This window comes from Petaurus breviceps, unplaced genomic scaffold (assembly GCF_028583685.1).
Source record: "Petaurus breviceps papuanus isolate PSGF00001 unplaced genomic scaffold, PetGlider_PUasm1.0 174, whole genome shotgun sequence".
NCBI lineage: Eukaryota > Metazoa > Chordata > Mammalia > Diprotodontia > Petauridae > Petaurus > Petaurus breviceps.
In genome coordinates this window covers 53,873,614-53,890,369 of record NW_027185761.1, presented here as the reverse complement: position 1 = coordinate 53,890,369, position 16,756 = coordinate 53,873,614, and the positions used below count along the sequence as shown (strand labels likewise).

Here is a 16,756-nt window from a genome sequence, read left to right as displayed (position 1 = left end):
AAAGAAAGAAAGAAAGAAAGAAAGAAAGAAAGAGAGAGAGAGAGAGAGAAAGGAAGGAAGGAAGGAAAGAAAGGAAGAAAGGAAAGGAAGGAAGGAAAGAAAGAAAGAAAGAAAGAAAGAAAGAAAGAAAGAAAGAAAGAAAGAAAGAAAGAAAGAAAGAAAGAAAGAAAGAAAGAAAGAAAGAAAGAAAGAAAGAAAGAAAGAGAAATGAAGAAAAGTAAGAGAGTGGAACTAGTAACCTATAGGCAAAGTAATTTGACTCCAAGTTGAATCTGGCAAAATTTTATATCATTAAAAGAATGGTTAGTGAAGGTCTAGAAAAAGGAGGCAATGAGCATGAACCTGAAATGGTTATATTAACATCAGCTCTTATTAATTTTTTAAATTAAACTAAGGAGACCTCCGTGGTCTCCTTCAACTCAGATCCTTTTTTTCCTATGAAATAATAACAAGTTAGAGCCCTGTTTCTCTTGTTCTTGGTGGCATAAAGAACAACCAAAGATAACCCAGGCCCAAGCTGGGGAACAGGGGAAGAAGACAACAGTTGCTCTGAATTTAAAGCAGTAGCAGCACTAAGAAATTTTATGGCAATAAGAAAATATTGTTCCTCTACATATTGGTAATAGAATACATGAGGTCCAACTATTTGTGAATAAATGCCTTAGCAAGAAGGGGAATAATGGCAAAAGATATTACTCTTAAATCTGTAAACCTTACTCAAATCATATAGTCAATTTCCATTTCTAACTCCCATATGCATAAGCCTCCCACAGCCTTTCTATAAAGAGTATCTTAAGAATTCTGAGCATCCAACAAAACAAAATATACAACACAGACGACGTAAACAGCTTGATGTTGATGCCAAAATTTCAAACTGCCCACTCTCGTTTCCACGAGCTTCAGCTTTTCCAGTAAAACATGAGAGCAGAAACACTTTTGTCTTTTTCTTCTCAGTGCTTAGAACAGCAAATGGCACTTAGCAGGTGTAAGTGCCCACTGATTGATTAATTGATTGATTGATTCTCGTCTTACTGGACAATTCCCTTCCCTTCTCATTTACTTCATTTTGAAGAACCAAGAATCTTACCCACCTGAAAAGTACTATCTTGAAGCTTCAAAGGAAGCTTTAAAAGTGTCTTGTTTTAAAAGTATACAAGGAAGCATCCCAGATTGAGGGAAATGTTCATATGTCCAGTGGTCAGCACTCTTCATTACTGATGAGTTCAGTGGACTGGGTCCACAGAGTCACAGAGTTAGAAGAGAAGACTCAAAGTACCATCTTGTCCAGCCAGGACCTGATCAATAATTCATCTCCTCACAGTAAAGAATGAGAGTGGCTAAAACAAATGGTAATGAAACCATTTGGCCATGTAATTAGATAATGGCTAGGTAATTATTATGTCCTTTCCTGTTCACATAACAGCCTCAAACACTGATAAGACTCCACCTACAAGAGACACAACCGAGGGGAAATCTTTGGGGTTTTAATTTATTTTTGTGAATTCCTCCACATTATGGTGGGTTTTGATTGAGCAGGAAGTTTTGCACTAAGTGGGGCATCCCAATTGAATGGAAGAATGAAAAGCACATTTATTAAGCACTTCCCATCTACTTTTTCAAATGGTTTTAGACCTTATATAGAGTGTACTAAGTAGAGACAAGTAACTATACTTTAAAACTTCCCAAATCCAAATGAAAGTGGGAGAAATGGAGTGTCTATGGCTCAATCCTAAAATTCTGCGGTCAGAATTAAAGACTGGTCCTTTAAGTACCAGGACTGGACCAAATGATCATTACTAGTTCCAAGATTTTCTTAGGATTTACATCCAGAAACTATCAAAACCAAGATTTTTCATTCCCATAAGTGACTAAATACTTCAATAACAAAGTTCTCTGGCTAGCATCTGAGAAATAACCCCAAGAAATGCACAATTTTTGTCGCATGAAATCGGCTTAAGAATTTTTACTTTAAATGAGATTTCTCTCCACCCTATGCAAACCATGTAACATTCATTATATCACCATTTCTCAGACTTAGGGGGGATCTCAAAGGCCATTTAGTCCAATTCATGTCCCAAAGAGAATCCCTTCTCCAATACAACCCATAAACAGTCATCTAACCTTTGTCTGAAGATGTCCTGTGGCAGGGAACTCACTACCTTCCGAGCTCATTTCACCTTTGGATAGCCTGAATGTGTAGAAAGTCTAATTTTCACACATTATGATTAACTCTGCTCTCATGGTAAGTACAAGACTAATCCCTCCTCCACATGACAGGCGTTCAAATATCTGAAGACAGTTATCATGCCCTGTCCTCCCCGCCAAGACCCATATCTTAATTTCAAACAAATTCTGGCCTCATAAGGTTTTTAGGCCCCACAATTGAGGCCTCCCTGAAGACCATTCTCAGCACAAATTTTTATAGCTCACATTTCCACCCAAAAGAGACTTCTCTCATTTCCCCATAAAATTACCTTTCTTTTCAAAATGAACACTGAACATTTCAGCCCCAGAGGTTGACCTGTCACAAAGTTAGGAGTAACTGAAAATACAAGCTAAATCAAACCAGGTTTCCAACCTTAACTAAAGCAATCACTACTACAATAACCATAATAAAAATGATAGCAGAAAATCCAAAATTGCCAAGAATATAACTGATGATGAAAACAAATGTAAAATTACGGCATATTTCACCCTGGCCACCAAAGGCTCTCGATAAAAACTGCAACCCTATAATTTCTCACAATGAATTCTTTAAATTAAAATACTTCATGCGGAACAGAAATTAAACCATGAATCAAAGAACAATACTGTACTGCTGTATGCTTATAAATATACCTAGCAAAGAGGAAACAATTACATTTTTTTTCCATGTAAAAACCAACCCAACTGCAATGTTTCACGCCATGTTGGCTCCAATGCTATTCCTGTGGCTTCATGTTGAAGGGTTCGCTTTCTTTTCATCCACTGAAGACTCCACAATGACCACAACAGGGCAGTACAAGAGAAGGAAGACTTTACTCAGGGTCCGTGGATTACAGGATCATAGATATAAAACTGAAAGGGACCAACCACATGATGTGTTCATAGACATGAAAGCTGGGGCACAGAGAAGTTAAGTGACGATAATTAATAACAATAGCTAACATTTACATGGCTTTTACTATGGGCCACACCATACAACCCTCTAAGGAGGTGTTATTATTATCCCCAATTTACAGTTGAGGAAACTGAGGCAAACAGAGGTTAAGTGACTTGCCCAGGGTCAACATGCTAGTAAGTCTCAGGCTGGATTTGAACTCAGGCTTTCCAGACTCTAGGCCCAGAGCCTTATCCACTAGAACACTTAGCTTGCCCAGAGTCATATAGCTCATAAGTATTTAGGCAAAATTTGAACTCATAGTTGAACTGATTTGTCCATCTTGGGTTTGAGTCCCAGCTCAGCCACTTACCATCTGTATAAATCATTTTACCTCCCTAGGCCTCAGTTTCCTCATCCGTAAAATGGGGAAGGTTGGACAGATGATCTCCAAGATCCCTTTCAGCTCTACAGCTTCACCTCATAGCATCGGCTGTGCCTAAGACATTTCTGACTGATTCCCTTTATTCCACCAGCGTGGCAGATCCACATGGCTACATGCATAGCTACACGCTGTGACAATGACCAGACCCTTATTAAAATACCACTCTGCAATTTCCTTTATTTGGCCAGCTAGCTTTATCCAACTCTCCATCAGAAGCGATGCCCACACATTCCTTTTCTCCTACCTCGAATTAATCTTAGCAAATTTGGCTTCCCAGGAATGTCTTAAGTGCCGAGGACAAAGCAGACATCAGCAGTCAGGGCTGCCATTCAGCCCAGCTCAGCACATTGCCTCCTCTCCTGCTTCCCTCTATCTATAGCTAGCCACTTTTGGGGAGGGGGTGCGACAAACAGACAGTTCAGGAAGCTGTCCTATAAGCTCTTGCTTTAAACTGAGTGTTTAAATCCCTGAATAAAAGGAAAAAAATCAATTTCATAAGGCAATGTTTGTCAAGGCTATGTAATAAATACACTTACCTCTACAGATGTTTCTCAATGGGCTCCACTTCTTTGCTGAGTTTCAAAGCTACAAAGAGATAAAAATTAAGGCATTGAGTTGCGTGCCAATGTCAATGGAGGGTGTATTCTTCATGTCTTGGAGTAGAAATTCCTTATGCCTTGGGACTGTTAGCCAAAGCAGTAATACAGCCTGGGCCTCTTTTCTATTTTTACATAAGACTGAGAAAAGATACAGCAAATAAACCCACCTCGAGCCCAGGAAGCCAATACAACCAGCAACGCAGTCTTTGAGGGGAGGCGGCAAGTGCAAAATACAGAGAAGGGAGAGCTGCTCCCTGAACACCCTGAGAAATGCCTCGAGAAGCACCCCTTCCAGCTGAGAGGTGTGGCTATCAGCATTGCATGAGGCATACACTTGCAAACATGGCAGACACGTTGATGTACTTTGCTTGACTCTACTCGTTTGTAATGAGAGTTCTACTCTAGTGGGGGGGGTGGCATCATTGAAAGAGACAGTAACCTCAACAAAGCCTCAATAAAACATTTAAAAAGAAAGGGATGACTCTCTGAACTGCAAAGGGGAGGAGGATAGATTGGAAAATTAACTTGATATAAAGCCAAGACATCAACAATTTTTTAAAATAAAGCACAGAGATAAAAAGCAAGTTAATAAATCAGTAAAACATCATGTCATTTGCTTTGTGCCAGAGTCTTTCTTGCACAATCTAATTCCAAATTTTTTACAAAAGATTTACCTGTGGTGGTCCCATTATCAAAGGTGACCTAAGCCACATTTGGATTGGGGGGACGGGGGGGTGCGTGATAAGGGCTTTGGCTCAAATATACTTGGAAAGAATGGCACTTAACTATTCCTTCAGCAGCACAGAAGCAAACAAGCTTCATACCTAGTTAAGAAGAAAAATTAGTTAAAATAGTAAAGGTACCAGATGGTACAGGTTTCTTCTCTCAGCTGATGCGCCCCGGGTGAGCTCCTTCTCTCCCTGCCGCACAATAATCATATCCCCAAGATTTCTATGCATAGAAGCCTGGATACAGGCATCTTTTTCTATATTCCCCAACTAAACTTGTCTTTAAAAGATGATTTGAGGGCACTTTTCATGCTAATTATGACTCTTCTGATACATACGTATCACATATAATTTTGCATTATAATTATTTATGAATACTTCCTATCACTTTCCTAAACTGTAAACTTTATGAAAGCAGAGACTGTATCTTAGCTGAAATTTGCATCTTTTCCAAACTCTCAGAGTCACACACCAGGCATCCCTAATAAAAGTTTACTGAATTAAATCAAATGTATAGACAAGTACACACACACACACACACACACACACACACAAACCCGAAGACCCCTTATCTCAGGGGTTCTGTGTTGACAGTTGAAATCCACTGACCATTTCTCAAAGTGCTTCTAAGTGCATAAAACAAAACAGAATCACAACATAAACTAAAAGCTAGTCAAATAAAAATGTGATTTGTGTCCTATCCAAGTTCACAGACCCATGAAATCTAACCACAGGGGGGATCCAGAGGTCTCAAGAATCTTTGATTTATTGGATATGAAGAATTTTCTCTTAAAAGGGATATACCAACCAAAGGTATGAATTTGGTAGTCTGGAATTTATTCATGACTTTGGAATATAATGCCTTCACTCTCCTCCCTGCTCCCTTTTACAAACCTGTACCTGGCTGTTCCGCAAATAAACCCAGAAACCAAGTCTGAGTTCTTAACTGACCAGTAAATTAATTGCATGACCCTGGGTCAGCTGTTCCACTTAGATGTGCTCTAGGTCACCTCATTTTCCTCTTCTATGAAACTGGGAGAGAGGTAGGTCTGAGAAAGATGTATCTTAAGGTTCCTTCTGGCTCTAAAGCTCTGATCCCAATGAAAGTTAAGACTGAAGTGCAATGGGAAAAATGATTTCCAGATTCTCACCCTCCTAGCAGATAATATGTCAACTGCCACTAAGTTGGAACTCAGGGAAGCATCTTTATTTCTCTCCCCACTAATTCAAGAGAACAGAGTTCTTGCTGATAGTTCCTGAAGGCTGACACTCAGTAGAATGATTTCATTAGTTCTAGTAAGAGAAGGCCCCACTCTGCCACATGTAGAACAGGTTCAAATAGGTGAGTCCTAGACCATACCTCATTTCAAGACTCCCAAGTTTCAACTCTCTTTGTTTTCAACAAACTTTCTCTTGAATTTGAGGAAGGCCTTCTATAATTCAATATAAATGTACTTGTACTCTTGGTTACATAAAGTAGAAAGCAGACTGTGTATCCTTTTTTTTTTAAATACACATTTGTCATCTGGCAAATTCTTCTTACCAAACACAATATGAGCTACATTAAACTCATCAAAACCATATGGGTAAAATTTTCCTTTGAAATACAGATGAACCTGGAGGAAGAGGTAATTTAGAAACATATGATACAGAGGCAGACGTTGGAGGCTCCCACCCACCCTTCCCCCATCCCACAGGCCTTTCCCCATGCTCTTGGGAGAGGATAAGGGGCCTCTCCTGTGATTTCTTTGGTAGATTGAATGATTAAAGGAGGAAATTCCCCATAAAATGCAGATCAGCGATCGCTCTTTGCTGGACAATCTCAGGGAAGTGAACCGGTAAGAGATTCTCTCAAGGTCCCAAAGCCAGCCTCACTCTAGTCTCTGCACCATGCTTCAGGATGCCCCCCATTCCTTTTCTTCTGCCTATCTCCAGCTGACCGATGCTTCAGCTTGACTCAGCTCAAGCCATGATTCCTAAGGAGAACAATCAAGAAGAATGAAAGGAACATCTATTGAGCACCTACTATGCATCAAGTTCCGAGCTAAGTACTTCATAAATGCCGCTGCTGCTTGTCCTTCATTCTCTAGGAGGACCATGACATCAGGGAGGTGATGACATGACATGTAACTGTACTAGATTTAAGTGAGGCAGGGCTGTGCACCAGCCTCACTTTTTCATCTGGGTCCAGATGGCCCAGGATGTAGTGGGGCACCTTAGCCTTTTCAAGCTAAAGTCTTTAACAGGTCTCAGTCTGACTGAAGCAAAGTCTATTCAGTGACTAAGGTTTAATAAGAAGGGAGGCAAAGAAGGCCTTTTAAAGAGGCCATCCTTTACTTTACAAATATTATCTCACTGGATCATGGCTCTCAAGTTGGGAGGTATTTCAGAAGCCATCTAGCCCCACCCTTTTCCCTTATAGATAAGGGAACGGAGGCAGCTGGACCAACATCACTGAGGTAGTAAATAGCACTTGAACCCAGGTTCTCTACCTCAAAGGTTAGAGCTTGGTCCATAGTATCCTTCTGTGTGAAGTATTCCCTGACCACTGCAGGCCACAAAGTCTCTCTCTCCTCGTAATATTAATTTTTTCTCTTATTCATATGTCCTCTAGACTGTTATCTAACATCATTAAGTTTTTTTTTCTGTGTATAGCTTATCTCTGAAATTATTTTCCCAGCTCTTTGAAAGTTGGGCCACTGCATTAGGGTAATTGGTCATAGCACCATGTTTATTGGTGGCATCAATTAACCATGATAACAATAAGAATCCTTTCAAAGACTAGACCCTCATCTGAGTAATAAAGGAAAGAGACAGCTACAAAGTAAGGGAACACAAGCCAGGGCTGTGCAGGAGGGCAGCTTTGGGTACCCCAAAACCACTATGGTAGTCAGGAAGGCCTGGTAGGAACCCCAAAAAGCCAGCCAACCGAGATCTGGCAGTATTGCCAATGGAGCTTGACTCCTAGCCAGTGCCACTTGTACTTAAGAATCTAATGAACAAATGGGGTAACACCAAGCCCCAAGCTGGTTCTACTCAGCGTAATCATGATAAACAGCTTGATAAAGAGGACTATGAAGTGAACGACACCTCTTTGTGGTCTGGTACCTAGTACCTAGTGATGGCCTGGCAGATAGAATGCTGGACCTGGAACCCGGAAGCCCTGAGTTCAAATCTTGCCGTGTGACTCTGGGCAAGTCACTTTAATCTCTTTGTAAAATGGGGTTAATAACAGCACCTGCCTCAAAGGGATGCAGTGATGACTAAAGAAGCTAAGTTATATGAAGTGTTTTGTAAATTTTAAAGCACTATATAAATGCTAGCTGCTGCTGGCATCCTCATCACTACTACTACTATTACTGCTGCTGCTGCTACTACTACTGCTTCTACCACCAATACTAATACTATTACTTCTTTTTTTTTAAGCAATTGGGGTTAAGTAACTTCCTCAAGATTACACGGCCAGTTATTTCTGTGTGTGGTGCTAAGTGTCTGAGCCCGGATTCGCTCCCAGGTCATCCCGATACTGGGGCCGGTGCTCTTACTTACTGGGCTACCTGGCCACCCCATCACTATTACTTCTAATACTATTACTACTACCACCACCACCAATACTAACACTATTACTACTAATACTGTTACTACTACTACTACACCAATACTAATACTATTACTACTACTACCAGTACTAGTACTACTATTACTATTACCACTACTACTAATACTAAAAATACTATTGCAACAATTACTACTACTACTAATCCTTCCATATTGGAACAAATCAGAAATGGCAATGCTTACCCAACATTGCTGAAAAGGCCATGGTGCTAACGACAAAGACCTCTGATGTAGGCAAACCATGAGGGTACAGGAAATGTACTGAAAATGGGAATGTTTTCATTATGTGCCAAGAATGCATTATTATAAAAATTGGAAACAGATCTCCATTATAGGAAAGGACTTCATGTCATTTTTCATCAATGATATCATGAATAACTAGTTACAAAACAATGAATTACAGATCAATGCAGGGCAATTGTAAGAAATGGCTTCGTTCCTAAACCCAGATTAGACAAAATAAGAGTGGGGAATTTCGTGACTGAAATTTAAAGAGGGAAAAGCTGAAGTACAAGATGGCGCCGAAAACCTACACTTAACATCAATTCTAGAGGTGCCATCAAATAATGAAACAGGGAACAAAAATAATGCTAATGCCTTGAATGATCTTGAAAACAAAATGGGAATTCCGAGAAGAGCATTCCAAAATCCCTTTTTAAGTTTGATGGTACAAACAGAATACCTGACTATATCGAAATAAATGAGGTTTTAAAAGTTGGTGTCTAACTATAACCATCAAGGACAATCACGTCCCTCCTCTAACATTGATTTCAGGACCAGCCCACATCAGTATACGCATTGCCACAGTAAGGACCACAGGAGAAAAGGGGGAGCTGTTTAAGACCACGTGAAGAGATGCTGGAGAATTATATTGATATCTGGGGTTAGGACAATTTCCTTTATTCCAAGTCCCGTAACTGCAGCTGGCTGGCATCGATAAAATGGCCTAAAACTCTGCCATTAGCCTCTGCTTGCAGCAAACGAAGAAGCAACAAGAAAGAGAATCCATTCCAAATTCTCTTCTGCTCTCAATTCTAACCCATCTTTATTTTCTAGCCCCCATCCTCCCAACCTTACAACAAGAGCCACCCGGTCTGTATGTGCCCCTCCCACCCTGGGCAGACTGCCACTATCACTAAATGGCTGTTTCATAGCATCTCACTCTTTTTCTTTTTAGTAACAGTATTATTATTAGATTACAACCTAGAAATCACAAGAATCTCTAGGCAGTCATGACAAATAAGGGAATTCTAGAGGCCACTCAATGCAAGATAAACTACATTAAATTAACCACAACCTCATGGATGAAACTGATTTTTAAATACAAAAAAAAAAAAAACATTTTCCTTCTCCCTTCTTTTGTTCCACAAACAACATCATGGCCCCAATGTGAAGGCCCCATGACCCAGTGACCAAGCCAAGGACTTAAGTTCAAATCCTGGCACACCAAAATAACAGAAACCACAATATGATAGCAAAAAAATAAACTTTTATTGAAGGTGATAACGATCAAAGGGAGGAGTTCATGTTCTCAGGAGTAGGGGGAAAGCCTGCAAAAAGAAGATACACACACACACACACACACACACACACACAGATCTGGATAGAAACTTCAACAAACCAAATGGTGCTGTCCTTTTAATTCAGGCTGACTTGTGTACACAGCCTACAGAATCACATGGCTCTCTGGGCAGTTATGACAAATAAGGGAGTTCCACTGGCCACTGAACACAAAATGAGCTACATTAAATTCATCAAAACCATATGGGCAAAACTGCCTTTGAAATAAAGATGAACCTAGAAGAAGAGGTAATTTAGAAACATGGGATATGGCCCCAGAAGTCTGAGCTCCTTCTTCCTACTTCTCACAGACCATGGAGAAGAATGTCTTCCCTTATCCATTAGGAAGCATACTTTTATCATTTAACAGTATAGAAAATGTTGAAATGAGGAAGGTCCCTGTACCAACGCAGACCAGGAACTGTTCTTTAATTTAGAGTCTTAACACTTTAAAACATCGACTGACACAACATATTATAATTTTACTCTGAAATAAAAATGTTCACTCTATTCTCTCTATCTTCTTTGCCTTACAGATTTTTTTAAAAGTATTGCATTAGTTGATGTAGCGTGGTCCTTCAAAGTCTTCTTAAATTCTGGTCCTTCTAGTGTTAAGGCACTGGATGGTAAAAGGATCTGCCCAAAGCCACAGTCACTAGATCAAATCAACAGTCACGTGGTAAAGTCATTTCTAGGGGGCCAATGGTTAAATTTTCAGTGTGAGTATTTACAGGTGTTACAAATCGGGGTTGGATTTATTCTTTCCTGGATTCTCTAGACTTAAGAAAGTAATGAAGAAATAGAGATTCAACTTAAAAGTATGTCATATGTATCCTTTTTTTCAGATGCAGGCTGATAAGTAGTTACCAACATACCATGGCAAACAAACCCTGATTATTCTGTGTCTGTCCCACTATTCACGGTGCTCCCCATAATGCAGAATGTCTACCCTCCAAGCCTTCAATCTCTCCACATATGACCAGTCCTTCAGGCTAGCTCAGAGCAAGCCTCTCTTCCTGCAGAGAATCATGAGATGATCAATCCAGAATTCAGAGTGGTCCTCTTTTCTCATTGGTCCTCCAGTTACAGAATCGACAGAATCAAAATCTGGAAGCGCCTTTGGAAGACATCCAGTTCAGCGGGACCCCATCGGTGTGAATGTAGCTGAGCTGCTATTGCATATAAGGAGTTCCTCTGGCCACGTTGAGACATTAGCTATTGCTGGAGCTGAAACCAAGAAATCTAGACTATGTTTCAATTAGATTTAAAGAAAACTGAACAGGTTTTGGTTGGGTCCCCCTACAAGACCCAAGCCTGTAAGTAGAGCAGGATTGGAGTAAAACATCAATGGAATCATCCTTGTCCTTCCAAATGTCCTGCTTCCAGAAAATCATTCCCCCTACTCCATCCAAGCCATTCTCTTCAGCCCACCAACGGCCATTTCCTCTACATTTTTTAGCTGCTTCCACAACTCGAGACAGAAGTGTCTTTCCCCACTACAGGAAATGAACGTCACTGGTCACACTACCATCTAACCTCTCAATTGAAGCATATCTGTCTGAGCCATACAACATTATCTGGTGGTGAAATGTTCCTTTATTGTGCTTTTCAGTAGCTGCCCCTCCCCCAGTGAGTTGACTTGACATATTAAAGGATTTAGTAATTAGTTTCTTAAATCTTTAACAATTATTTCCTTACCAGAGATAAGAAATAAGTCTGTTGTTCTCTGAAATACAAGTTACAGATGCTAAATAAAACCCAACTGGGTTTTTACACTCCTCTCAGTGTTCACCACAGACAAATTGGGCTTGCCTTCCTTTCAAGTGATGGTCATTCTGCTACTAATAGAATCTTAAGTCATTTTCCTAGATATCTGGGAAAACCAAGCAGATGGAGAGTGGGAGGAGAGAAAGACCCAGATAAATATTCTGATGAAAAAAAAACTAAATACATGGAATTATATCATAACCTGAAGGTGAATTTAATATCTTCCCAAAGAGATACCAATAACAACCAGAATAACAAACCCAAGACTGATACTTAGAAAATCATGTGAATGACTATTTCTACTGAACATCCACGCTATCTAAACGCCAGCACTGTGGAACTTTAGTACTATAGTCCTTTTTGGTTTTCCCCTTCTCAAATGGTATTCAAGACTCTTATACCATTGAATGTGCTCTATCCATTGTGGCTATATCCAAACCTTCCACACCAACTTGATCCAATATGTGGATGAGCATGATCTCCCTGTATTTCTTTTACTCTGTCTCTCTGTCATTGACTGTCTCTTTATCTCTGCTTCTATCGTTATCTCTGTGTGTATCTGTCTCTGCCACTGTGTCTCTCTCTCTCTCTCTCTCTCTCTCTCTCTCTCTCTCTCTCTCTCTCTCTCTCTCTCTCTCTCTCTCTCTCTCTCTCTCTCGCCAACCTACCCTGGTAGCTAGCCTACATCATCCTGTGCCTCAGTCTGGCCATTCAGACAAAGGATTCAAGACTACCTTGTCTCCACTGGCCCCAAGAGGGAAAAACGATGACAAGTGACATTTGGCATTGACAAACAGCTGCTCTCTGACCTTCCACCACCACCCCCACCAAGACCTGTGGAGCTTCAGAGAGAACATGGCCACCATCTTGAAATATCTTCAGAGCTTTCACATGTCAGAGAACTTAGGAATTGTTCTGCTTAGACTCAAGATAAAACCTGGAGCAAATGGTTATAACAAGGCAATCTTAAACTTAAGGTAAAGAAAAACTTCTGAACTACTAGGTGGCAAAGTGGATGGAGAACTGGACTCGGAGTCAAGAAGATGTGAGTTCAAATCCGGTCTCAGATATTTACTGCTATGTGACCCTGGGCAAGTCCCTTAACCTCTGTCAGTCCCGGTCCCAGGGTTGTTGGCCAGATCAAATGACATATTTCATGTAAAATACTTTGCAAAATATTAAATTAAAATAAATAAAATAAAATAAAATAATTTTTTAAATTAAATTATTAAATATTATAATATTTAAATAGTATGTAAATAGCTATTATTAGTTAATAATTAAGAAACATTTAAGTTCCTACTATGTACCAGGCACTGCTTCATTATTATTAATGAAAATAATATTAATATTATTATTAACAATTAAAGCTAACCAAAATAGGAATGGGCTGGCTGCCTTCAGAGCTAAAAACTCCCCATTCATTGTAGGTAGGCCCTCACACAAAGGCCTGATGGCCACTCCTTGGGCAAACTGGGAACTACTTTTCAGGTGTAGGTTAAGCTATATGGTCCCTGGCATCCCCTTCAATTCTAAGGATCCATAATCATTCCCTCACCTTCTGCCTCTCCTCTAAAAAGTACATTCTAATAACTTGACCTGGAGAAATCAGGTTCAGTGCCTTGCATTGAATTCTATAATTATTGATAAGAACTCAACAAAAATGAATTTAATGAATTTGTGGGGAAGGGGAAAGAAGCTTAGAAAACAAGGAACTGAGGTAAGGTCTACACTATATAGCAAGACTTGGCGTGGGATAAATCATTTAATTTCTCCAAACCTCAGTATCCACATCTTTAAAATGGGAATAATAATGCTTGCCCTCCCGAACTTTATTAGATTGTTCTGAGTATCAAACACATAATGAATATGAAAGGTTTTTTTTTATAACTTTAAAAGGAGAAGCAGGTTGCACAGTAAACAGAGAAATCAGTAAGCCCTGCTCTCCACTCCTGTCTCTCCCACCTGTGAGCTCTATGCCCATGGGTAAGTCACATAACTCTTATAGTGCCCAAGCAAGTAAAACTATAAGCAGGCTGTCAACCTACACTGGTGGACAGACTTCTTACAGCAAGAGATCCCTAGCACAATGAAACAGTAGGTCTGAGCCTCTTTCTCTTCATCCTCCCCAAAATAGAGGGTTATACCAATTCAAGTTATTTGTTCATAAAACCTATTACCGTGTTTCCCCGATAATAAGACCTATCCCGAAAATAAGCCCTCCCCTTACTGTGCAAGATTCCTCTAAAATAAGCCCTCCCCCGAAAATAAGCCCTACTGAGATTGCTATATGCACCATCCCCCCCCCCGTGAAACGCACGCCGCGCTCCGAGCTGCATCCAATCAGAGCTGCAGCAGTGAGCACGTCATCCTGTTCTTCCCCAGTGATTTGCTTATTGAATAAAGGTACATTTTTTTGTTCACATTTACCTGTTTATTAAAATTGCTGTCAGTGTTCATTAAAATAAGCTCTCCCCTGAAAATAAGCCCTCTGGTGTTTTTCTGTCCAAAAATAATAATAAGACAGTGTCTTATTATCAGGGAAACATGGTATTTACGCCTGGTGAAGACTTGCCTTTACCTTCTCTTCAATTTATATGCTAAGAGAGTTGCCTGGGACACTGAGAGATTAAATGACTTCACTAAGGACAACAACCACCAGTACCTGCCAAAGGTGGGACTCAAACCCAAGCCTTCCAGCCTCCAAGGCAGGCTCTCTAGCCACTATGGCATACTGCTGTCTTTATCGCCAACATCATCACCATCATCATCATCATCACCATTTTTTATCGTTATTATTACTCCTATTATCAGTAATGATCAATTATCAATAACAATATCCAAAATTTCAAGAACTCTTATCTTTGTTGGAAATAGAAACCTCTTAATGTAGCCGATTATCCTTGAGAGCTGCCGTGGTCAAAAACTTCATCACTTCATGATATACCTGAACTTTGGTAAAAAAAAAAAAAATCCTTTTTATCCAACCAGCTGGTTGATTTAATGTTTCATTTTCCATCAGCTGTGTTCATATGACATAGACTGAGCCTGAAAATTAATTCTGTTGTTAAGAAAGCCCTCTTCGTGGAATTCCTATTCTGGAAACTTACAGAGAATTGCAAAATCTTTAAGTTAGAAGGGATAGTAGAAACCAATTAGTCCAACCCATTCTTAAGCCAAGAATCATCTCTACGGCATGGCCAACCAATGGTGATCTAGGCTGGGAGGAGGCCCAACCATCTTATAAAGTAGCACATTTTTCTTTTGGACAAAACCAATAATTTGGAAATCTGTCAAGCAGAAATCAGGCTGCCACTCCCACCTGCTGCCGGTAGGTCCACCTGCCCGATCTAAGGAGAACTAGTCAAATCCTTCTTTCACATGGTATTTGCAGGAATGTCTGGCTACCAATCTGCCACCCAGTGTGTTTGGTCAGTGCAACACCTCCTCCCTGAGTCCCTGCCGTCCAGAACTGCTGCCCACATTCCAGCCTGTCCAAGTCTGTAGGAGTGACCATGGTTACTGCTGCTTTCTGCCTATCCAAGGTCACCTTTCTCACATTCCTGCCAGGACAACCTCATTTAGCCAATGCAATCAAGGAGCAAAAAAAGGGTTAGGGATGAAAGGGGAAAGTCACAAGCTACACTGTCCAGGCTGTTTGCTAACTCGAGCCCACATGATTTCTGCAAAGCTTGCTCAGACTGAATCTGGGTCTGCAGATCTCAGGGTGGGGCATGGGCTCCACCTCCAGCCCAGCAGCCATGGCTGCTCCAACAGTTGTTGACCAATGTTGTTCCATCAGCTGGGGCTGCCCCCAGGGCCCAGAAGCATCCTATGCTTCTACTGGTTTCCTGCCCAATGCCCCCACTAACTGGCTGCATCACTGCTGTGTGTGCGTCTGGTCAGGCCATCCTCTGAACTCTCCATCTGGAAGATCTGTTGGCTTCCATTCCTTTTATTTCTAATCTGACTGATACTGTTGGACTGGGAAATTCAGAAAGGACTGAAGGTCATCTTCTTTCTCCGTTTATCAGCTGGTGTGACTGCAGGGGCGGAACAAAGTTGGCACTGAGCCCAATGTCAGGAAACAAATGAGGGTCCCTGATCATTCTACTCTATTCAGTCTTTCTTCCAGAGTCCCAATTAGCTCTCCTCTGCCTGGCACATCCCATCCAACCTTTGGAACCTAGGGATGCTACCCATTACAGCACCACACTCTACTGAGGGTATCTGATAAATACTGGTTGATGAAAATTCCACAAGCATATCCAAGTGCCTACTGGCAGATTTTTCCATCCAGCAAATAGAAATAAGATGACTCCTCTTCATTGACATGTTCAAAAACACTGTTCTGGATAAACATTTGGTAAAGGTCATGATTCTGAACCAAGATTACAGAAAGAAAGCATCCATCTCCATGGACAGTTAAGTTCTAATTTGAATAAAATGACAGAAGAAAGAAGGAAAGGGTGAGTGGATGAATATGGAAGAAGAGAAGAAAATTAATATGCCCAAGAGAAAGGAAGAAGAGGATGAAGGATTGACTCCTAGTCCCTCTGCTCAATAATGAGCTGTCAGAAGAACAACAGGCAGGAAGGTGGAGGGAAGGAAAGAAAGAAAAAAGAAGAAGGGACAGGACAGAACAGCATCCTCTGGGAATTCTGATGCTGGGCCAGCCTCCAGGCCAGCCACTTAATATGTTTGACAGGCAAATTTGAAAGGCTTTAGGAGAGAAAGGGCCTCAATTCTCCTGTGTTTTTATGACTTGAACTCTGGTGCCATACCAAAATGTACTATTTTTCTAAAAGTAAATTGACAGATACAATGGAAAAACTGACTAAATTCTTTCCCCTTTGCCTTCATTATCTCTGGCCCTCATCCACAGTCCTATTGCAGGCTAAATTGGATTTTGGATTGCTGGGACTGTGTAACTGCAATTAATTAACAATAGAAACATAAT

The 16,756-nt window shown here is 40.5% G+C and overlaps 1 protein-coding gene across 11 annotated transcripts in view; it reads right to left on the bottom strand.

Annotated features, from left to right (window-relative positions):
• Nucleotides 1-16,756, bottom strand: part of FHIT (fragile histidine triad diadenosine triphosphatase) — a 1,710,176-nt gene that overhangs the window by 1,663,655 nt on the left and 29,765 nt on the right. For all 11 annotated transcript variants that reach the window (XM_069084211.1, XM_069084216.1, XM_069084217.1 and 8 more), the window contains exon 2: nt 4,061-4,109. The gene's annotated coding sequence lies outside the window, so the exon portion shown is untranslated. The remainder of the gene's footprint in view (nt 1-4,060; nt 4,110-16,756) is intronic.